This window comes from Macaca thibetana, chromosome 14, assembly GCF_024542745.1.
Source record: "Macaca thibetana thibetana isolate TM-01 chromosome 14, ASM2454274v1, whole genome shotgun sequence".
Lineage (NCBI taxonomy): Eukaryota > Metazoa > Chordata > Mammalia > Primates > Cercopithecidae > Macaca > Macaca thibetana.
This window is the reverse complement of record NC_065591.1, coordinates 60,669,198-60,693,116: the sequence shown is the minus strand read 5'-3', so window position 1 is coordinate 60,693,116 and position 23,919 is coordinate 60,669,198.

Genomic DNA, 23,919 nt, shown 5'->3' with positions numbered 1-23,919 from the left:
GCTGTGAGCTCCACCCAGTTCGAGCTTCCCAGCAGCTTTGTTTACCTACTTAAGCCTCAGCAATGGCGGGCGCCCCTCCCCCAGCCTTGCTGCTGCCTTGCCGGTAGATCACAGACTGCTGTGCTAGCAATGAGGGAGGCTCCGTGGGTGTGTGACCCTTCAGGCCAGGTGTGGGATATGATGTCCTGGTGTGCCTGTTTGCTTAAAGCGCAGTATTGGGATGGTAGTTACCCAATTTTCCAGGTGTTGCGTGTCTCAGTTCCCCTGGCTAGGAAAAGGGATTCCCTTCCCCCTTGCGCTTCCCAGGTGAGATGATGCCTCACCCTGCTTCAGCTCTCGCTGGTCGGGCTGCAGCAGCTGACCAGCACCAATCGTCCGGCCCTCCCCAGTGAGATGAACCCAGTACCTCAGTTGAAAATGCAGAAATCACCGGTCTTCTGTGTCGCTCGTGCTGGGAGTTGGAGACTGGAGCTTTTTCTATTCGGCCATCTTGTTCCGCCCCATCTATTACACTTTCTTATCCTGCAGCAGTCTGTTACCACTGTTTTTGGTTAAACTGTGAAGTGATATTTTTATCGCATTGAAGCCTACGTGGAAAAAGGAATTTTCCAAATATATACTAGAAAGAAGCTTTCTCAGAAACTTCTTCGTGATGTGTGAATTCACTTCACAGAATTACACCTCTCTTTTCATGAAGAAATTACTAACTCTGTGTTCCTGTAATCTGCAAAGTGATATTAGGGAGTGATACTGAGGCATATGGTGAAAAAGGAAATATCCGCAGATGAAAAGTAGAAAGAAGATTTCTGAGAAACTGTTCTCTGATGTGTGAATTCGTCTGACAGAGTTACAGGTATTTTTTCTGGAGCAGTGTGTTACCACTCTTTTTGGGGAATCTGAAAAGGGATATTTTTTTATCACATGAAAGCCTAAGAAGAAAAAGAAAGTATCCTCAAATGAAAGTTAGAAAAAATATTTCTGGGAAACTTCTCTGTGATGTGTGAATTCATCCCAATGAGATACACCTTCCTCTTCATGAAACAGTTTGCTACCACGGTTTTCGTGGAATCTGTAAAAGGATATTTGGGAGTGCATGGAGGCATAAGGTGCAAAAGGATATATCCTCAGATGAAAACCAGGAAGAAGCTTTCTGAGAAACTGATTTCTGATGTGTCAATTCATCTCTCAGAGTTAAACATTGGTTTCATTGAGCAGTCTGTTACAATTGTTTTTGGGGAATATCAGAAATGATATTTTGGATTCCTTTGAAGCCTGCGCTGACATAGGAAATATCCTCAAATAAAAACGGGAAAGAAGTTTTTGAAAAACATCTTTGTGATGTGTGAATTCACCTCACTAAATTACAACTTTCTCTTCATGAAAGAGTTTGCTAACACTGTGTTCCTGTAATCTGCAAAGTGATATTTGGGTGTGCCCAGAGGCATATTGTGAAAAAGAAAATATCCTCAGATGAAAACTAGAAAGAAGGTTGTGGAGAAACTGTTCTCTGATGTGTGAATTCGTCTCACACAGTTACACTTTCTATTCATGGAGCAGTCTGTTACCACTGTTTTTGGGGGTACCTGAGAAGTGATATTCTTTTCGCTTTGAAGCCTACGTGGACAAAGGAAATATCCTCAAATAAAAACCACAAAGAAGCTTTCTGAGCAAATCTTTGTGATTTTTGAATTCACCTCACAGAATTACACCTTTCTCTTCATGAAGGAGTTTGCCAACACTGTGTTACTGTAATCTGTAAAGTGATATTTGTGAGTGCACTGAGGCATTTGGTGAAAAAGGAAATATCCTCAGATGAAAACTAGAAAGAAGGTTTCTGAGAAACTGTTCTCTGATGTGTCAATTCGTCTCACAGAGTTACACTTTCTTTTCCTACAGCAGTCTGTTACCACTGTTTTTGCGGAATCTGAGAAGTGATATTTTTATTGCATTGAAGCCTGCTTGACCAAAGGAAATATCCTCAGATAAAAATGAGAACGAAGCTTTCTGAGAAACATCTTTATTATGAGTGAATTCACCTCACAGAATAACACATTTCTCTTCAGGAAGGAGTTTGCTAACACTGTGTTCCTGTAATCTGGAAAGTGATATTTTTGAGTGCACGAAGGCTTATGATGAAAAAGGAAAAATCCTCAGATGAAAAGTAGAAAGAAGGTGTCTGAGAAACTGTTCTCCGATGTGTGAATTCGTCTCAAAGAGTTACACGTTCTTTTCCTGGAACAGTCTGTTTCCACTCTTTTTTGAAATCTAAAAAGGGATATTTTTTATCGCATTGAAGCCTGAGAAGACAAAGGAAATATCCTGAAATGAAAGTTAGATAAAAGCTTTCTGAGAAACTTCTCTGTGATGTGTGAATTCATCCCAGTGAAATACACCTTCCTCTTCATGAAACATTTTGCTATCACTGTCTTCGTGGAATCTGCAAAAAGATAGTTTGGAGCACACAGAGGCATAAAGTAAAAAAGGAAATATCCTCATGTGAAAACCAGAAAGAAAGTTTCTGAGAAACGGATCTCTGATATGTGAATTCATCTCACAGAGTGAAACATTCGTTTCATGGAGCAGTCTGTTACCAGCATTTTGGGGGAATCTCAGAAATGATATTTTGGATCGCATTGAAGACTATGCTGATAAAGGAAATATCCTCAAATAAAAACAAGGAAGAAGCTTTCTGAGAAACATCTTTGTCATGTGCGAATTCATCTCACAGAATTACAAATTTATATTCATGAAGGAGTTTGCTAACACTGTGTTCCTGCATTCTGCAAAGTGATATTTAAGATTGCACTGAGGCTTATGGTGAAAAAGGAAATATTCTCAAATGAAAACCAGAAAGAAATTTTCTGAGAAACTGTTCTCTGATGTGTGAATTTGTCTCACAGAGTTACACGTTCTTTTCCTGCAACAGTATGTTCCCACTGTTTTTGGGGAATCTGAGAAGTGATATTTTATTGCATTGTAGCCTACGCAAACAAAGAACATATCGTCAAATAAAAAGTATAAAGAAACTTTCTTAGAAACTTCTTTGTGATGTGTGAATTCACCTCACAGATTTACACTGTTCTCTTCGTGAAGGAGTTTGCTAACGCTGTGTTCGTGTAATCTGCAAAATGATATTTGGGAGTGCACTGAGGCATAAGGTGAAAAAGGAAATATCCTCAGATGAAAACTAGAAAGAAGGTTTCTGAGAAACTATTCTCTGATGTGTGAATTCGTCTCACAGAGTTATACTTTCCTTTACTGCAGCAGTCTGATACCACTGTTTTTGGGGAATCTCAGAATTGATGTTTTTATCGCATTTAAGCCTACACGGACAAAGGAAATATCCTCAAAAAAAAAAAAAAAAAAAAAAAAAAAAAAAACTAGAAAGAAGCTTTGTGAGAAACTTCTTTGTGATGTTGAATTCACCTCACCGAGTTACACCTTTCTCTTCATGAAGCAGTTTGCTAACACTGTGTTCGTGTAATCTGCAAAGTGATGTTTGGGAGTGCACGGAGATATTTGGTGAAAAAGGAAATATCCTCAGATGAAAAATAGAAAGAAGTTTTCTGAGAAACTGTTCTCTGAAATGTGATTTCGTCTCACAGAGTTACACTTTCTATTCAGGGAGCAGTCTATTACCTCTGTTTTTGGGGAATCTGAAAGTGATAATTTTTATCAGGTTGAAGAATACACAGACAAAGGTCATATCCTCAAATAAAAACTAGGAAGAAGCTTTCTGAGAAACTTCTTTGTAATGTGTGAATTCACCTCACAGAATTACACCTTTCCCTTCATGAAGGAGTTTGCTAACACTGTGTTCCTATAATCTGCAAAGTGATATTTGGGAGTGCACTGAGACATATGGTGAAAAAAGAAACATCCTCAGATGAAAACTAGAAAGATTGCTGAGAAATTGTTCTCTTATGTGTGAATTCGTCTTACAGAGTTATACTTTGTATTCATGGAGCAGTCTGTTATCACTGTTTTTGGGGAACCTGAAAAGTGATATTCTAATTGCATTGAATCCTCCACGGACAAAGGATATTTCCTCAAATAAAAAAGAGAAAGAAGGTTTCTGATAAACTTCTTTGTGACGTGTGAATTCACCTCACAGAATTACACCATTCTCTTCATGAAGAAGTTTGCTAACATTGTGTTCCTGAAATACGCAAAGCGATATTTGAGAGTGCACTGAGGCATATTTTGAAAAAGGAAATATCCTCTGATGAAAACTAGAAAGAAGGTTTCTGAGAAACTGTTCTCTGATGTGTGAATTCGTCTCACAGAGTTACACTTTCTTTTTATGCAAAAGTCAGTTACCACTATTTTTTCTAATCTGAGAAGTGATATTTTTATCGCATTGAAGCCTACTCAGACAAAGGAATTACCCTCAAATACAAACTAGAAAGAAGTTTTCTGAGAAACTTTTCTGTGATGTGTGAATTCACCTCACAGAATTACACTTTTCTCTTCATGAAGGAGTTTGCTAACACTGTGTTCCTGTAATCTCTGAAAAGTGATATTTGGGAATGCACTGAGGAATATGGTGAGAAGTGAAATATCCTCAGATGAAAAGTAGGAAGAAGGTTTCTGAGAAACTGTTCTCTGATGTGTGAATTCGTCTCAGAGAGTTACAATTTCTATTCACGGAGCAGTCTGTTACCACTGTTTTTGGGGAACATGAGAAGTGATATTTTTATTGCATTGTAGCCTACCCGGACAAAAGAAATACCTACAAATAAAAACGAGAAAGAAGCTTTCTGAGAAACTTCTTTGTGATGTGAAAATTCACCTCACAGAAATACACCTTTCTCTTTCTGAGGCAGTTTGCTAACGCTGTTTTTGTGTAATCTGCAAAGTGATATTTGGGAGTGCACTGAGGCCTATGGTGAAAAAGGAAATATCGTCAGATGAAGCGCAGAAAGAAAGTTTCTGAGAAACTGTTCTCTGATGTGTGAATTCATCTCACAGAGTTAAATTTTTTGTCATGGAGCAGTCTGTAACCACTTTTTTTTGGGAAATCTTAAGAGGAATTTTTTTTTTTCGCTTTGAAGCCTAAGACAATGGAATTATCCTCAAATGAAAGTTAGAATAAAGCTTTCTGTGAAACTTCTCTGTGATGTGTGAATTCATCCCAATGAAATACTCCTTCCTCTTCATGAAACAGTTTGCTATCACGGTTTTCGTGGAATCTACAAAAGGATATTTGGGAGGGCATAAAGGCATAAAGTTCAAAAGGATATATCCTCAGATGAAAACCAGAAAGAAGCTTTCTGAGAAACGGATTTCTGATGTGTGAATTCATCTCACAGATTTAAACATTAATTTCATGAAGCAGTCTGTTACCAGTGTTTTGGGGGAATCTCAGAAATGATATTTTGGATCTCATAAAAGCCTACGTGAACAAAGGAAATATCCTCAAAGAAAAACTAGAAATTAGCTCTCTGAGAAACTTATTTACTATGTGTGAGTTCACTTCACCGAATTACACCATTCTCTTCATGAAGGAGTTTGCTAACACTGTGTTCGTGTAATCTGCCAAGTGATATTTGGGAGTGCACTGATTCATATGGTGAAAAAGAAAATATTCTCAGATGAAAACTAGAAAGAAGGTTTCTGAGAAACTATTCTCTGATATGTGAATTCGTCTCACAGAGTTTCTCTTTCTATCTATGGAGCAGTGTGTCACCTCTGTTTTTGTGGTACCTGAGAAGTGATTATTCTATCACAAAGAAACTTTCTGAGAAACTTCTTTGTGATGTGTGAATTCACCTCACAGAATTACACCTTTCTCTTAATGAAGGAGTGTGCTACCACTGTGTTCGTGAAATCTGCAAAGTGATATTTGGGAGTGCACTGAGGCATACGGTGAAAAAGGAAATATCCTCAGATGAAAACTAGAAAGAAGATTTCTGAGAAACTGATCTCTGATTTGTGAATTCGTCTCACAGTATTACACTTTCTTTTCCTGGAGCAGTCTGTTATCACTGCTTCTGGGGAACCTGAGAAGCTATATGTTTATCGCATTGAAGCCTTTGTGGACAAAGGAAATATCCTCAAATAAAAACGAGAAAGAAGATTTCTGAGAAAATTCTTTGTGATGCGTGAATTCATCTCACAGAATTACACCTTTCTCTTCATGAATGAGTTTGCTAGCACTGTGTTCCTGTAATCTGCAAAGTGATATTTGGGAGTGCACTGAGGAATATGGTGAAAATGGAAATAACTTCAGAAGAAAACTAGAAAGCAGATTTATGAGAAACTGTTCTCTGATGTGAATTAGTCTCGCAAAGTTACACTTTCTTTTCCTGGAGCAGTCTGTTACCACTGTTATGGGGAATCTGAGAAGTAATATTTTTATCGCATTGAAGCCTACGTGGACAAAGGAAATATCCTCAAATAAAAATGAGAAAGAAGCTTTCTGAGAAACTTCTTTGTAATGTATGAATTCACCTCACAGAATTACACGTTTCTCTTCATGACGGAATTTGGTAACACTGTGTTCGTGTAATCTGCAAAGTGATATTTGGGAGTACACTGAGGCATATGGTGAAAAAGGAAATATCCTCATATGAAAACCAGAAAGAAGATTTCTCAGAAACTGATCTCTGATGTGTGAATTCATCTCACAGTGTTACACTTTCTTTTCCTGGAGCAGACTGTTACCACTGTTTTTGGGGAACCTGAGAAGCTATATTTTTATTGCATTGTAGCCTACCCGGACAAAAGAAATACCCACAAATAAAAACGAGAAAGAAGATTTCTGAGAAAATTCTTTGTGATGTGTGAATTCATCTCACAGAATTACACCTTTCTCTTCATGAATGAGTTTGCTAGCACTGTGTTCCTGAAATCTGCAAAGTGATATTTGGGAGTGCACTGAGGAATATGGTGAAAATGGAAATAACTTCAGAAGAAAACTAGAAAGCAGATTTATGAGAAACTGTTCTCTGATGTGAATTACTCTTGCAAAGTTACACTTTCTTTTACAGGAGCAGTCTGTTACCACTGTTATTGGGGAATCTGAGAAGTGATATTTTTATCGCATTGAGGCCTATGCAGACAAAGGAGATATCCTCAAATAAAAATGAGAAAGAAGCTTTCTGAGAAACTTCTTTGTGATGTATGAATTCACCTCACAGAATTACACGTTTCCCTTCATGACGGAATTTGGTAACACTGTGTTCATGTAATCTGCAAAGTGATATTTGGGAGTGCACTCAGGCATATGGTGATAAAGGAAACATCCTCAGATTAAAAGTAGAAAGAAGGTTTCTGAGAAACTGTTCTCTGAGGGGTGAATTCATCTCACAGAGTTACACTTTCCATTCATGGAGAAGTTTGTTACCACTGTTTTTGCGGAACCTGAGAAGTGATATTTTTATCGCATTGATGCCTATGTGGACAAAGGAAATATCCACAATTAAAAACGAGAAAGAAGCTTTCTGAGAAACTTCTTTGTGATGTGTGAGTTCACCTCACAGAATGACACGATTCTCTTCATGACAGAGTTTGCTTACACTGTGTTTGTGTAATCTGCAAAGTGATATTTGGGAGTTCACTGAGGCATATGCTGAAAAATGAAATATCCCGATGAAAAGCAGAAAGCAGTGTGTAGAGGGAAATTTATAGCACTAAATGCTATAGAGAAAGCAGGAAAGATCTAAAATTGGCACTCTAACATCACAATTAAAAGAACTAGAGAAGCAAGAGCAAACGCCTTCAAAAGCTAGCAGAAGGCAAGAAATAACTAAGATCAGAGCAGAACTGAAGGAGATAGAGACACAAAAAACCCGACAAAAAATCAAGGACTCCAGGAGTTGGTTTTTTGAAAAGATCAACAAAATTGACAGACCACTAGCAAGACTAATAAAGAAGAAAAGAGAGAAGAATCTGCTGCTGATACCCAGGCAAACAGGGTCTGGAGTAGACCTCAAGCAATCTCCAACAGACGTACAGCTGAGGGTCCTGACTGTTAGAAGAAAAACTATCAAATAGGAAGGACACCTACATCAAAACCCCATCAGTACATCACCATCATCAAAGACCAGAGGCAGATAAAACCACAAAGATGGGGGAAAAAGCAGGGCAGAAAGGCTGGAAATTCAAAAAATAAGAGCGCATCTCCTTCAGCAAAGGAGAGCAGCTCATCACCAGCAACAGATCAAAGCTGGTCGGAGAATGACTTTGACGAGATGAGAGAAGAAGGCTTCAGTCCATCAAATTTCTCAGAGCTAAAGGAAGAATTTCGTACCCAGTGCAAAGAAACTAAAAGTCTTGAAAAAAAAGTGGAAGAATTGATGGCTAGAGTAATTAATGCAGAGAAGGTCATAAACGAAATGAAAGAGGTGAAAACCATGACATGAGAAACACGTGACAAATGCACAAGCTTCAGTAACCGACTCAACCAACTGGAAGAAAGAGTATCAGCGATTGAGGATAAAAGGAATGAAATGAAGCGAGAAGAGAAACCAAAAGGAAAAAGAAGAAAAAGAAATGAACAAAGCCTGCAAGAAGTATGGGATTATGTAAAAAGACCAAATCTACGCCTGATTGGGGTGCCTGAAAGTGAGGGGGAAAATGGAATCAATGAGAAAACACTCTTCAGGATATCATCCAGGAGAACTTTCTGAACCTAGTAGGGCAGGCCAACATTCAAATCCAGGAAATACAGAGAACACCACAAAGATAGTCCTCGAGAAGAGCAACTCCAAGACACATAATTGCCAGATTCACCAAAGTTGAAAGGAAGGAAAAGATCTTAAGGGCAGCCAGAGAGAAAGGTCGGGTTACCCACAAAGGGAAGCCCATCAGACTAACAGCACATCTCTCGGCAGAAACTCTCCAAGCCAGAAGAGAGTGGGGGCCAATATTCAACATTCTTAAAGAAAAGAATTTTCAACCCAGCATTTCATATCCAGTCAAAATAAGTTTCATCAGTGAAGGAGAAATAAAATCCCTTACAGATAAGCAAATGCTTAGAGATTTTGTCACCACTAGGCCTCCCTTACAAGAGACCCTGAAGGAAGCACTAAACATGGAAAGGAACAATCGGTACCAGCCATTGCAAAAACATGCCAAAATGTAAAGACCATCGAGGCTAGGAAGAAACTGCATCAACTAACGAGCAAAATAACCAGTTAATATCATAATGGCAGGATCAAGTTCACACATAACAATATTAATCTTAAACGTAAATGGACTAAATGCTCCAATTAAAAGACACAGACTGGTAAACTGGATAAAGAGTCAAGACCCATCAGTCTGCTGTATTCAGGAGACCCATCTCACATGCAGAGACATACATAGACTCAAAATAAAGGGATGGAGGAAGGTCTACCAAGCAAATGGAGAACAAAAAAAAGCGGGGGTTGCAATCCTAGTCACTGATAAAACAGACTTTAAACCATCAAAGATCAAAAGAGACAAAGAAGGCCATTACATGATGGTAAAGGGATCAATTCAACAGGAAGAGCTAACTATCCTAAATATATATGCACCCAATACAGTAGTACCCAGATTCATAAAGCAGGTCCTTAGGGACTTACAAAGAGACTTAGACTCCCATACAATAATAACGGGAGACTTCAACACTCCACTGTCAACATTAGACAGATCAACGAGACAGAAAGTTAACAAAGATATCCAGGAATTGAACTCATCTCTGCAGCAAGCAGACCTAATAGACATTTATAGAACTCTCCACCCCAAATCAACAGAATATACATTCTTCTCAGCACCACATCGTACTTACTCCAAAATTGACCACATAATTGGAAGTAAAGCACTCCTCAGCAAATGTACAAGAACAGAAATTATAACAAACTGTCTCTCAGACCACAGTGCAATCAAACTAGAACTCAGGACTAAGAAACTCAATCAAAACCACTCAACTACATGGAAACTGAAAAATCTGCTCCTGAATGACTACTGGGTACACAACAAAATGAAGGCAGAAATAAAGGTGTTCTTTTAAAACATTGAGAACAACATACCAGAATCTCTGGGACACATTTAAAGCAGTGTGTAGAGGGAAACTGATAGCACTAAATGCCCGCAAGAGAAAGCAGAAAAGATCTAAAGTTGACACTCTTAACATCACAATTAAAAGAACTGGAGAAGCAAGAGCAAACGCCCTCAAAAGCTAGCAGAAGGCAAGAAATAACTAAGATCAGAGCAGAACTGAAGGAGATAGAGACGCAAAAAACCCTCCAAAAAATCAATGAATCCAGGGGTTGGTTTTTTGAAAAGATCAACAAAATTGATAGACCACTAGCAAGACTAATGAAGAAGAAAAGAGAGAAGAATCAAATAGATGCAATTAAAAATGATAAAGGGGACATCACCACTGACCCCACAGAAATACAAACTACCATCAGAGAATACTATAAACACCTCTATGCAAATAAACTGGAAAATCTAGAAGAAATGGATAATTTCCTGGACACTTACACTCTTCCAAGACTAAACCAGAAAGAAGTTGAATCCCTGAATAGACCAATAGCAGGCTCTGAAATTGAGGCAATAATTAATAGCCTACCAACCAAAAAAAGTCCAGGACCAGATGGATTCACAGGTGAATTCTACCAGAGGTACAAGGAGGAGTTGGTACCATTCCTTCTGAAACTATTCCAATCAATAGAAAAAGAGGGAATCCTCCCTAACTCATTTTATGAGGCCAACATCATCCTGATACCAAAGCCTGGCAGAGACACAACAAAAAAAGAGAATTTTAGACCAATATCCCTGATGAAAATCGATGCAAAAATCCTCAATAAAATACTGGCAAACCGGATTCAGCAACACATCAAAAAGCTTATCCACCATGATCAAGTGGGCTTCATCCCTGGGATGCAAGACTGGTTCAACATTCACAAATCAGTAAACATAATCCAGCATATAAACAGAACCAAAGACAAGAACCACAGGATTATCTCAATAGATGCAGAAAAGGCTTTTGACAAAATTCAACAGCCCTTCATGCTAAAAACGCTCAATAAATTCGGTATTGATGGAATGTATCTCAAAATCATAAGAGCTATTTATGACAAACCCACAGCCAATATCATACTGAATGGGCAAAAACTGGAAAAATTCCCTTTGAAAACTGGCACAAGACAGGGATGCCCTCTCTCACCACTCCTATTCAACATAGTGTTGGAAGTTCTGGCTAGGGCAATCAGGCAAGAGAAAGAAATCAAGGGTATTCAGTTAGGAAAAGAAGAAGTCAAACTGTCCCTGTTTGCAGATGACATGATTGTATATTTAGAAAACCCCATTGTCTCAGCCCAAAATCTCCTTAAGCTGATAAGCAACTTCAGCAAAGTCTCAGGATACAAAATTAATGTGCAAAAATCACATTCTTATACACCAGTAACAGAGAAACACAGAGCCATATCAGGAATGAACTTCCATTCACAATTGCTTCAAAGAGAATAAAATACCTAGGAATCCAACTTACAAGGGATGTAAAGGACCTCTTCAAGGAGAACTACAAACCACTGCTCAGTGAAATAAAAGAGGACACAAACAAATGGAAGAACATACCATGCTCATGGATAGGAAGAATCAATATCGTGAAAATGGCCATACTGCCCAAGGTTATTTATAGATTCAATGCCATCCCCATCAAGCTACCAATGAATTTCTTCACAGAATTGGAAAAAACTGCTTTAAAGTTCATATGGAACCAAAAAAGAGCCCGCATCTCCAAGACAATCCTAAGTCAAAAGAACAAAGCTGGAGGCATCACGCTACCTGACTTCAAACTATACTACAAGGCTACAGTAACCAAAACAGCATGGTACTGTTACCAAAACAGAGATCTAGACCAATGGAACAGAACAGAGTCCTCAGAAATAATACCACACATCTACAGCCATCTGATCTTTGACAAACCTGAGAGAAACAAGAAATGGGGAAAGGATTTCCTATTTAATAAATGGTGCTGGGAAAATTGGCTAGCCATAAGTAGAAAGCTGAAACTGGATCCTTTCCTTACTCCTTATACGAAAATTAATTCAAGATGGATTAGAGACTTAAATGTTAGACCTAATACCATAAAAACCCTAGAGGAAAACCTAGGTAGTACCATTCAGGACATAGGCATGTGCAAAGACTTCATGTCTAAAACACCAAAAGCAACGGCAGCAAAAGCCAAAATTGACAAATGGGACCTAATTAAACTAAAGAGCTTCTGCACAGCAAAAGAAACTACCATCAGAGTGAACAGGCAACCTACAGAATGAGAGAAAATTTTTGCAATCTACTCATCTGACAAAGGACTAATATCCAGAACCTACAAAGAACTCAAACAAATTTACAAGAAAAAAACAAGCAACCCCATCAAAAAGTGGGCAAAGGATATGAACAGACATTTCTCAAAAGAAGACATTCATACAGCCAACAGACACATGAAAAAATGCTCATCATCTCTGGCCATCAGAGAAATGCAAATCAAAACCACAATGAGATACCATCTCACACCAGTTAGAATGGCGATCATTAAAAAGTCAGGAAACAACAGGTGCTGGAGAGGATGTGGAGAAATAGGAACACTTTTACACTGTTGGTGGGATTGTAAACTAGTTCAACCATTATGGAAAACAGTATGGCGATTCCTCAAGGATCTAGAACTAGATGTACCATATGACCCAGCCATCCCATTACTGGGTATATACCCAAAGGATTATAAATTATGCTGCTATAAAGACACATGCACACGTATGTTTATTGCAGCACTATTCACAATAGCAAAGACTTGGAATCAACCCAAATGTCCAGCAGTGACAGACTGGATTAAGAAAATGTGGCACATATACACCATGGAATACTATGCAGCCATAAAAAAGGATGAGTTTGTGTCCTTTGTAGGGACATGGATGCAGCTGGAAACCATCATTCTTAGCAAACTATCACAAGAACAGAAAACCAAACACCGCATGTTCTCACTGATAGGTGGGAACTGAACAATGAGATCACTTGGACTCAGGAAGGGGAACATCACACACCGGGGCCTATCATGGGGACGAGGGAGGGGGGCGGGATTGCATTGGGAGTTATACCTGATGTAAATGATGAGTTGATGGGTGCTGACGAGTTGATGAGTGCAGCACACCAACATGGCACAAGTATACATATGTAACAAACCTGCACGTTATGCACATGTACCCTAGAACTTAAAGTATAATAATAATAAATAAATTTTTTAAAAAAAGAAAATAGACATAAGCTGGACTTTATAAAAATTTTAATTTGTTCTTCAAAGGACATTAACAAGCAAATAAAGACAACCCATAGGATGGGGAGAAATTCTGCAAATCATACACCTGATGAGTTACTTATATCTAGAATATACAAAGGACTGTTACAAGTCAATAATAAAAAGACAGATAAAACAATTTAAAAATAGACAAAAGCAGCAAAAAGAACTCTCGTTCATTGCTGGTGAGAATATAAAATAGTACTGCCACTCTGGACGACAGTTTGGCAGTTTCTTACAAAACTAAACACACTCTTACCATATAACCCAGCAACTGCATTCATTTACCCAAACGAAGTAAAAATGTATCTATACACAAAACCCTGCCCACAAGTTTTTAGAGTCACTTATTCATAAATGCCAGAACTCAAAAGCAACCAAAATGCCATCCAATAGATGAATGGATAAATAAACTGTGGCACAGCCATACAATAAAATATTATTCAACAATAAAGTGAAATGAGCTATCAAGTCATAAGAAGACATTAAGGAACCATAAATCCATATTTAAGTGAAATAAACCAATTTGAAAAGAGTGTATACTATACAATTTCAACTTCATGACATTCCGAAAAAGGCAAAACTATGGAGACAGTAAAAAGATTAATGGCTGCCAGGGTTTTGGGGGAAAGGGGAAGTGGGAAGGATGGATATGTGGAACACAGGGGATATTTTGGGCAGTGAAATGACTCCTTATGATACTGTAATGGTGACTGCGTGTCATTATAAATTTGTCAAAACCCACAGAATGTACAATGTAGAGTGAACCCTAACCTAAACTATGGATTTCAGGTAATAATAATGTATCAACATTGGCTCATCAATTATAACAAATGTATCAGACTAATTCAAGATGTTAATAATAGAGGAAACTGGTCGGATGCGGTGGCTCATGCCTGTAATCCCAGCACTTTGGCAGGCTGAGGCGGGCGGATCACCTGAGGTCGGGAGTTCGAGACCAACCTGACCAACATGGAGAAACCCCATCTCTACTAAAAACACAAAATTAGTCAGGCGTGGTGGCACATGCCTCTAATCCCAGCTACTAGGGAAGCTGAGACAGGAGAATTGCTTGTACCTGGGAGGCAGAGGTTGTGGTGAGCCCAGAACGCACCATTGCACTCCAGCCTGGGCAACAAGAGTAAAACTCCTCCTCAAAATAATAATAATAATAATAATAATAATAATAATAATAATAATAGAGGAAACTTTGTGTGGATTGGGGGGAGTGGTAAGGGAGTATAGCAGAATTCTGTACTTTCTGCTCATGTGTTCAATAAACCTAAATAAACTGCTCTAAAAAAAAAAAAAGTAGAAAAAAGATTTCTGAGAAACTTTTCTCTGATGTGCGAATTAGTCTCACAGAGTTACACTTTCTATTCATGGAGCAGTCTTTTACCACTGTTTTTGGGAACCTGAGAAGTGATATTTTTTATCGCTTTGAAGAATACGTGGACGAAGGACATATGCTGAAATAAAAACTAGAAACAAGTTTTCACAGAAACTTCTTTGTGATGTGTGAATTCACCTCACAGAATTACACCTTTCTCTTCATGAAGGAGTTTGCTACCACTTTGTTCCTGTAATCTTCAAAGGGATTTTTTTTTTTTGAGTACTTAGAGACATATGGTGAAAAAGGAAATATCCTCAGAAGAAAACCAGAAAGAAGGTTTCTGAGAAACTGTTCTGTGATGTGTGAAGTCATCTCACAGAGTTACACATTCTCTTCATGAAGCAGTCTATTACCACTGTGTTTGGGGAACCTGAGCAGTGATAATTTTATCGCATTAAAGCCTACGCGGACAAAGGGCATATCCTCAAATAAAAACTGGAAAGAAGCTTTCTGAGAAACTTCTTTGTGATGTGTGAATTCACCTCATAGAATTACACCTTTCTCTTCATGAAGGAGTTTGGTAACACTGTGTTCCTGTAATCTGCAAAGTGATATTTGGGAGTGCACTGAGGCATATGTTGAAAAAGAAAATATCCTCAGATGAAAACTAGGAAGAAGATTTCTGAGAAACTGTTCTCTTATGTGTGAATTCATCTCACACTGTTGCATTTTATTTTCCTGGAGCTGTCTGTTACCACTCTTTCTGGGGAATCTGATAAAGGATTTTTTTTATCACATTGAAGTCTAAGAAGACAAAGGAATTATCTTCAAATGAAAGTTAGAAAAAAGCTTTCTGGGAAACTTCTCTGTGATGTGTGAATTCATCCCAATGAGATACACCTTCCTCTTCATGATGCAGTTTGCTACCACGGACTTCGTGGAATCTGCAATAGCATATTTGGGAGCGCATAGAAGCATAAGGTGCAAAGGAAATATCCTCAGATGAAAACCAGAAAGAAGCTTTCTGAGAAACTTATTTCTGATGTGTGAATTCATCTCACAGAGTTTAACAATCATGTCATGGTGCAGTCTGTTACCAGTGTTTGTGGGGAATCGTAGAAATGATGTTTTGGATCTCATTGAAGCCTATGCTGACAAAGGAAATATCCTCAAATAAAAATGAGAAAGAAACTTTCTGAGAAACGTCTTTATTTTGTGTGAATTCAGCTCGCTGAATTACACCTTTGTCTTCCTGAAGGATTTGGCTAACACTGTGTTCCTGTAGTCTGCGAAGTGATATTTGGGAGTGTAGAGGACTACGTGTTGGCAAAAGAGACATTCCCGATAAGTCCTGCTCTTGCAAACGAAGCAGGGCATTTCTTCCCTGTAAAGAGGGAGGATAAAGGAGCTGGCTGCAAAAAACAGACCCTGGGATCTTGTTTATGTGTAAACATCTTGAAAATCCAGAATGTCAGGGAAAGGTCAGAAAAACAACAATGTGTCTTGTGACTTGGCAACATTCAACAAACGACTGTATAAAATAAAGCTGAGAGCGCCATTCGAGGCGGCCGCCATGTTTGTCTTGTCTTGTGTTGTCTTGTGTGTTCATTCCTTTGTTTAGGAAACACGTGCACCACAACATCTGGCCCAGCGAGCAGGTCTGGTGGCTCCATGAGCATGGAACCGGAGGGGGCACACCCCAGGCAGGTAAATAAAGAAAGGGGGACCCACGGGAAAATTACGGGGAATTCCACCTCTCAGGCCTCTGAATATTTGTGGTTACTCCGGGACTGTTGACGTCTATAGGAGTAGAAGTTAGTTAAGGAACATAAGACTTTGAAACGATTGTTTGCCCATGTTGAACAACATTGCTATTGGTTTCAATATCAAACCAAAGTGCAGTTAAATCGAAAGGAATGGTTACAAGTGGTTAAAGTCCTGCGTCGAGCTCATCAGCGAAGGCAAACGATGCCTCTGACTTTGTGGACTTTGTGCAGTTCCATTACTCAGGCATTAGAATTACTTGAAACTGACTCAGAGCATGGTGATACTACTACAGGAGGTGAGGCATCTAAAGCTTTAGAGAGGAATGATCCTAGAGAGAAACATATTTATGCCCCGGTTGTTGAGGATAAGGAATTGGAAAAAGAGCTATTGCTTCCTTCATCTGAAGAAATTCTGATTTGCAGCGCATTTTAGAGGTGTTACAACAGTTGTTAAAATTGCAAGGTACCGCTGATCCTGTTTCTCCTATCTCTCTGCCATGAGTTTCCCTGTTACCTTCCCTTCTGCTCCTTTGGAAAAGGATTTCCCTTTGCCTCCACCTCCAACCTCTTTGCCTATGTCAGGTCAGGTTTTCTCTGTGCCTCTTCCTCCTGTAGGAGAAAAGAAGGAATCGAAGGAAAAGGATGATTTCGAGGAATTAGATTTATTCCCAATAACATGGGCTGCTTTCGGCCCCAATGCTCAGTGCCCAAACGGTGGCCAGAATGTGACTTTTACAGCCCTACAATTTAAATTTTTGAAAGAAATGAAAGCTGCAATTTCTAATTATGGACCTCAGTCACCATTTGTTCTTGGCCTTCTCAATTCCTTCTCTTCAGAACATATGATGATTCCTATTGACTGGGAAACGTTGGGACAGGCCGTCCTTCATCGTTAGCAATGGCTTCAATTAAAAAGTTGGTGGTAGGAGGAAGCAAGAGTACAAGCTAAAAAAGAAATGCTACCCAAAATCCCCCAGGACGTACTGAAGAGCAGGTTACGGGTTCAGGACAATACGCCACTCTTAATGCTCAGGCAGGCCTAGATGATATTGCTGCCACTTAGATTAAAGCCTTGTTTATAAAAGCATGGACTAAGGTTGAAATAGCGGTTAAAACTTCTTTATCTTTTGTAAAGATCCTACAAGGAGCCACTGAGCCGTATCCAGATTTTGTAGCCCGTCTTCAAGATGCTGTATTAAAGACTGTAGGTTCAGGTTCAGGCCCTGCTCCTAAAATTCTTTTGGATACTCTGACTTTTGAAACTGCTAATCCCGAGTGCCAAAAATTGCTGTGTCCTCTAAAAGCTAGTGAAGCTGATTTAGTTGAATACATTTGGGCTTGTGGAGGTGTTGGAGGAGCTATTTACAATGCTCAGTTGTTTGCTGGGGCACTTTCTAAGGCTTTTAAAGGCAATTCTAAACAAGGTATATGCTATCAATGTAGGAAACCCGGTCATTTTAAAAAGGAATGCCGAAAAAATTAGGCTCTTCTGCTCTAAAAGAAAAGCGGTTACCATCTGATATGTGTAAACGATGTGGCAAACGTCAACATTGGACTAATGAATGCTGTTCAAAAACTGATAAAAGTGGGAATGTATTGTCACCCCTCTTGGGAAACGGGAGCCAGGGCCCGCAGGCATGGGGCCCCAACAACTACAATGCAGGCCTACCCCAGTAACCTGTGAGCACTGGCTTACAACATCAAGGAATGACCTCGAGTCCTCCTTAAAGACATGTTACCCTACCCCAGTTTCTCAGCTTTATGCTGCCACTAAGCAGAGTGCCGCTGCTGACCTAGCTATTGTCCAACCTTATACTTTATCCCCTAATGGAGGAATATATAAGTTGGCTACCAGAGTGTGTGGTCCTTTGCCAAAGGGACATGTAGGACTTTTACTAGGTCGAAGCAGCAGTGCTATGTGGGGGTTAATGGCGGTCCCAGGAATTATAGATCCTGATTTTACTGATGAAATCCTTATTATGGTACAAGTCTCACAATTTATGTGCCTAGAGGCAGGGGAACGTATTGCACAATTGCTTTTATTGCCTTTTTTTTCCCTTTCTTATCTAGAGATGTGTCTCATCAAGGAGGTTTCGGTAGTACTGGGAAAACTGTTTTCTGGGAAACTTTAGTTTCTGATCAAAAAGCTTTATGTTCATTGCAAATTAATGGGATACTTTTTGAGGGATTAGTCGACACAGGAGCAGATGTATCTATTATATGTTTGGCTCAATGGCCTGATCATTGGAAAAAGAAACAAGTATCGGTTACTCTATCCGGCCTAGGTACTGCTTCTATAGTCTACCAAAATGTCAAGCCCCTGAGCTGTGTAGGACCTGAAGGACAACAAGGAAAAGTGTTCTTTTATATTGTTCCCATTAATATTAACCTTTGGGGCCGTAATATTTTACAACAATTTGGTTCCTCTTTAAGCATTCCTCATATTTCTTCAGCTGCCAGAAATACGATGTTCAAAATGGGCTACAATCCTTTAAACTCTTAGACACTGTCCACAAGCCTCAAGCTTTACAATTAAAGTGGAAAACTACAACTCCTGTTTGGGTGGCACAGTGGCCATTATCTAAAGAAAAACTTAAGGCTTTAAAGAGTTTAGTTAAGGAACAATTGGCCGAGGTACTTCTGCATGGAATTACCCTGTGTTTGTCTCGTCAAAAAAAAAAAAAAATTTATATATATATATATATATATATATATATATATGAAAATGGCAATTATTAACTGATCTTAGAACTGTAAGTGCTTGTATTCAACCTATGGGGACTTTATCCCCTGTTGCAAAAGAAGAATTGTCAGTTGTAGAAAATAAAATTAGTGAAGCTCACCTTGATTATATTGTACCCAATCTTCCACTTCCATTGTGTCTTTTTCATACTCCCCATTCGTCAACGGCCGTTTTACACCAAGATAATAATATTCTGGAGTGGCTGTTTTTGGCTAATAAAGCCATTAAAAAAATTCACCCATATATTGATAAACTGGCTAAATTAATTATTAAAGGACGACATCGAGCTCGTCAGTTGCTTGGTGCCGACCCTATAAAAATTATTACCCGATTATCTACTCAATACATTGAATCTCTGTTGGAAATTCATAAGGGTTGACAAGTGGCTTGCACTGAGTATACTGGTTCTTTTTCTCAAAATAAATTATTTGCTTTTCTGCAACAATATTCTTTACTGCCTTATAATCCTATATCTTACACTCTAGTTAAAGGTCCCACTTGTTTTACTGATGCTTCAAGCAATGGAAAGGCTGTATACTGGACTTCAGACAATTCAAAAATTTCTCACTATCCATTTGAATCAGTACAACAAGGAGAACTTTTTGCCATTCTTATGGTTCTACAAGACTGGCCTATATGTAACTAAATATATTTCTCAGACTTCTTTACCATTATTTCCTCAAACTCCTTTACAAAAATTATTTTCTTTATTATTTGTAACTCTTACTTCCTGCACTGCCCCCCTTTTTTATCACTCATATTCGTTCTCATTCAGCATTGCCAGGACCTTTATCTTTTGGCAATAGTCAGATTGATTCTTTACTTGTTGGCAGTGTCCAACGGGCTCAGGATGAGCACCAACTACATCATACTAATAGATTAGGATTACAACGGCGATTTTCTATAACACGCCAACAAGCCCGAGCTATTGTCAGAGCCTAGCCACCTTGTGCTCCTATTACTGCACCTTTTTAAAGTCCAGGTATTAATCTTCAAGGCATTCAACAAAATCACATTTGGCAAATGGATGTAACTATGTTCCTTCCTTTGGTCATTTAAAATACGTTCATCATACTGTTTATATGTGGTCACATTTCCAGTGGGCTATGCCATTACCTTCTGAAAAGGCTGACTCTGTTATTACTCATTTACTTACCTGCTTTGCAGTTATGGGAGTCCCTGCTGAATTAAAAACTGATAAGGGTCCTGCTTATTGCTCTCGCAAATTGGCTGCCTTCCTCTCTTTATACCATATTCATCATTCCACTGGTATTCCATTTAACAGTCAAGGTCAAGCAATTATTGAAAGAGCCAATGCTACCTTAAAATTACAACTTTTAAAGCTAAAAGGGGGAGATGGGCGAGATTCCCCAAAACATCAAATTCTCAAAGCCCTTTTTACTTTAAATTTTCCCAACCTTTGGTGCCAATTACAGCAGTCTGTAGTGGTGAAACATTTTCAACAGCCTTTAGAAAAGCCGCAAAACAGTAATCTGTGGGTGTATTATCCTTCATTACAAGGGAAATATTTAAAAGGAAAAGCTTTACAATGGGGCCGAGGCTATGCTCTTGTCCGTACAGGTGCTGGAGACGAGTGGTTTCCATCTTGACAGTTGAAAGAGTGCCATGGCGAAGAGGAGCCAATCCGAAGAGTTCCTGAAGGAATTACAGGAGCTAAATCTGAGCGCTCAGAGAACATTCACCTTCGGAACTCGACCTGCGGAGCCCCCGACATGCGGACAACTGAAAAAGTTAACTCAAGAAGCTGAAGGGTTTGTTCAACAAGCTGGGCAGCCCAAAACCCCACTGACTTTACTCCTGGCTATGCCTGCCGTAGTATATTGTCGTAGTGAAAAACACAACGAGAAAGAAGCTTTCCTGGAAACATCTTCATTTAGTGTGAATTCACTTCACTGAATTACACCTTTGTCTTCATGAAGGAGTTTGCTAACCCTGTGTTCCTGTAATCTGCAAAGCGATATTTGGGAGTGCACTGAGGCATATTGTGAAAAGGGAAATATCCTCGGATGCAAAGTAGAAAGATTTCTGAGAAACTGATCTCTGATGTGTGAATTTGTGTCACAGAGTTACATTTTCTTTTCCTGCAGCAGTTTGTTACCACTGATTTCGAGGAATCTGAGAAGTGATATTTGTATCGCATTGAAGCGTACACGGACACAGGAAATATCCTCAAATAAAAACGAGAAAGAAGATTTTTGAGAAACTTCTTTGTGATGTGTGAATTCACCTCACAGAATTACACCTTTCTCTTTATGAAGGAGTTTGCTAACACTGTGTTCCTGTAATCTGCAAAGTGATATGTGGGAGTGCACAGAGGCATATGGTGAAAGAGGAAATATCCTCAGATGAAAACTAGCAAGAATGTTTCTGAGAAACTGTTCTCCGATGTGTGAATTCGTCTCACCAAGTTAAATTTTATTCTCCTGGAGCAGTTTGTTACCACTCTTTTTGCGGTATCTGAAAAGGGATATTTTTTATCGCATTGAAGCGGAAGAAGGAAAAGAAAGTATCCTCAAATGAAAGTTAGAGAAAAGCTTTCTGGGAAACTTCTCTGTGATGTGTGAATTCATCCCAATGAGGTACACCTTCCTATTCATGAAAGAGTTTGCTACCACGGTTTTCGTGGAATCTGGAAAAGGATATTTGGGAGGGCATAGAGGCATAAAGTGCAAAAGGATATATCCTCAGATGAAAACCAGAAAGAATCTTTCTGAGAAACTGATTTCTGATGTGTGAATTCATCTCACAATGTTAAACATTCATTTCATGGAGAAGTCTCTAACCAGCTTTTTTGGGAAATCTCAGATATGATACTTTGGATCGCATTGAAGACTACTTGAACAAAGGAAATACCCGCAAATGAAAACGAGAAAGAAGCTTTCTGAGAAACATCTTTATTATGAGTGAATTCACCTCACATAATTACACCTTTGTCTTCATGAATGAGTTTGCTAACACTGTGTTCGTGTAATCTGCAAAGTGATGTTTGCGAGTGCACTGAGGCATATGGTGAAAAAGAAAATATCCTCAGATGAGAAGTAGAAAGAAGGATTCAGAGAAACTGTTCTCTGATTTGTGAATTCGTCTCACAGAGTTACACTTTCTTTTCCTGCCGCAGTCTGTTACCACTGTTTTTAGGGAATCTGAGAAGTGATATTTTTAACGCATTGAAGCCCACGTGAACAAAGGAAATATCCTCAAATAAAAACTAGAAAGAAGCTTTCTGAGAAACGTCTTCGTGATGTGTGAACTCACCTCACGGATTTACACTTTTCTCTTTATGAAGGAGTTTGCTAACACTGTGTTCGTGTAATTTGCAAAGTGATATTTGGGAAAGCACTGTGGCATATGGTGAAAAAGGAAATATCCTCAGATGAAAACTAGAAAGAAGATTTCTGAGAAACTGTTCTCTGATGTGTGAATTCGTTTCACAGAGTTACAATTTCCTTTCCTGGAGCACTGTGTTACCACTCTTTTTGGGGAATCTGAAAAGGGATATTTTTAATAGCATTGAAGCCTAAGAAGAAAAAGAAAGTATCCTCAAATGAAAGTTAGAAAAAAGCTTTCTGGGAAACTTCTCTATGATTTGTGGATTCATCCCAATGAGATACGCCTTCCTCTTCATGAAACAGGTTGCTACTACGGTTTTCGTGGAATCTGCTAGAGGATATTTGGGAGCACGAAGAGGCATAAGGTAGAAAAGGAAATATGCTCAGATGAAAACCAGAAAGAAGCTTCCTGAGAAACTGATTTCTGATGTGTGAATTCATCTCACAGAGTTAAACATTCGTTTCATGGAGCCGTCTGTTAGCAGTGTTTTTGGGGAATCAAAAAAATGATGTTTTGGATCGCATTGAAGCCTATGCTGACAATGGAAATATCCTCCAATTAAAACGAGACAGAAGCTTTCTGAGAAATATCTTTATTATGTGTGAATTCACCTCACAGAATTACACCTTTCTCTTCATGAAGGAGTTTGCTTACACTGTGTTCCTGTAATCTGCAAAGTGATATTTGGGAGCGCTCTGAGGCATATGGGGAAAAGGAAATATCTTCAGATGAAAACTAGAAAGAAGGTTTTCGAGAAACTGTTCTCTGATGTGTGAATTCGTATCATGTAGTTACATTTTCTTTTCCTGCAGCAGTCGGTTACCACTCTTTTTGGGGAATCTGAAAAAGGATACTTTTTATCACACTGAAGCCTGAGAAGAAAACGAAATTTCCTCATTTGAAAATTAGAAAAAATCTTTCTGGAAAACTTCTCCCTGATGTGTGAATTCATCCCAATGAGATACACCTTCCTCTTCACGAAACAGTTTGCTACCTCCGTCTTCGTGGAATCTGCATAAGGATATTTGGGAGCGCATAGAGGCAAAGATGCAAAGAAAATATCCTCAGATGAAAAGCAGAAAGAATGTTTATGAGAAACTGATTTCTGATGTGTGAATTCATCTCACAGAGTTAAACATACATTTCAAAGAGCAGTCTGTTATCCGTGCTTTTGGGGAATCTCAGAAATGATATTTTGGATCCCATTGAAGCCTATGTTGACAAAGGAAATATTCTCAAATAAAAACGAGACAAAAGATTTCTGAGAAACTTCGTTGTGATGTCTGAATTCACCTCACAAAATTACACCTTTCTTTTCATAGAGGAGTTTGCTAATACTGTGTCCCTGTAATCTGCAAAGTGATATTTGGCAGTGCACTCAGGCATATGGTGAAAAAGAAAATATCCTCAGATGAAAATTAGAAAGAAAGTTTCTGAGAAACTGTTTTCTGATGTGTGAATTAGT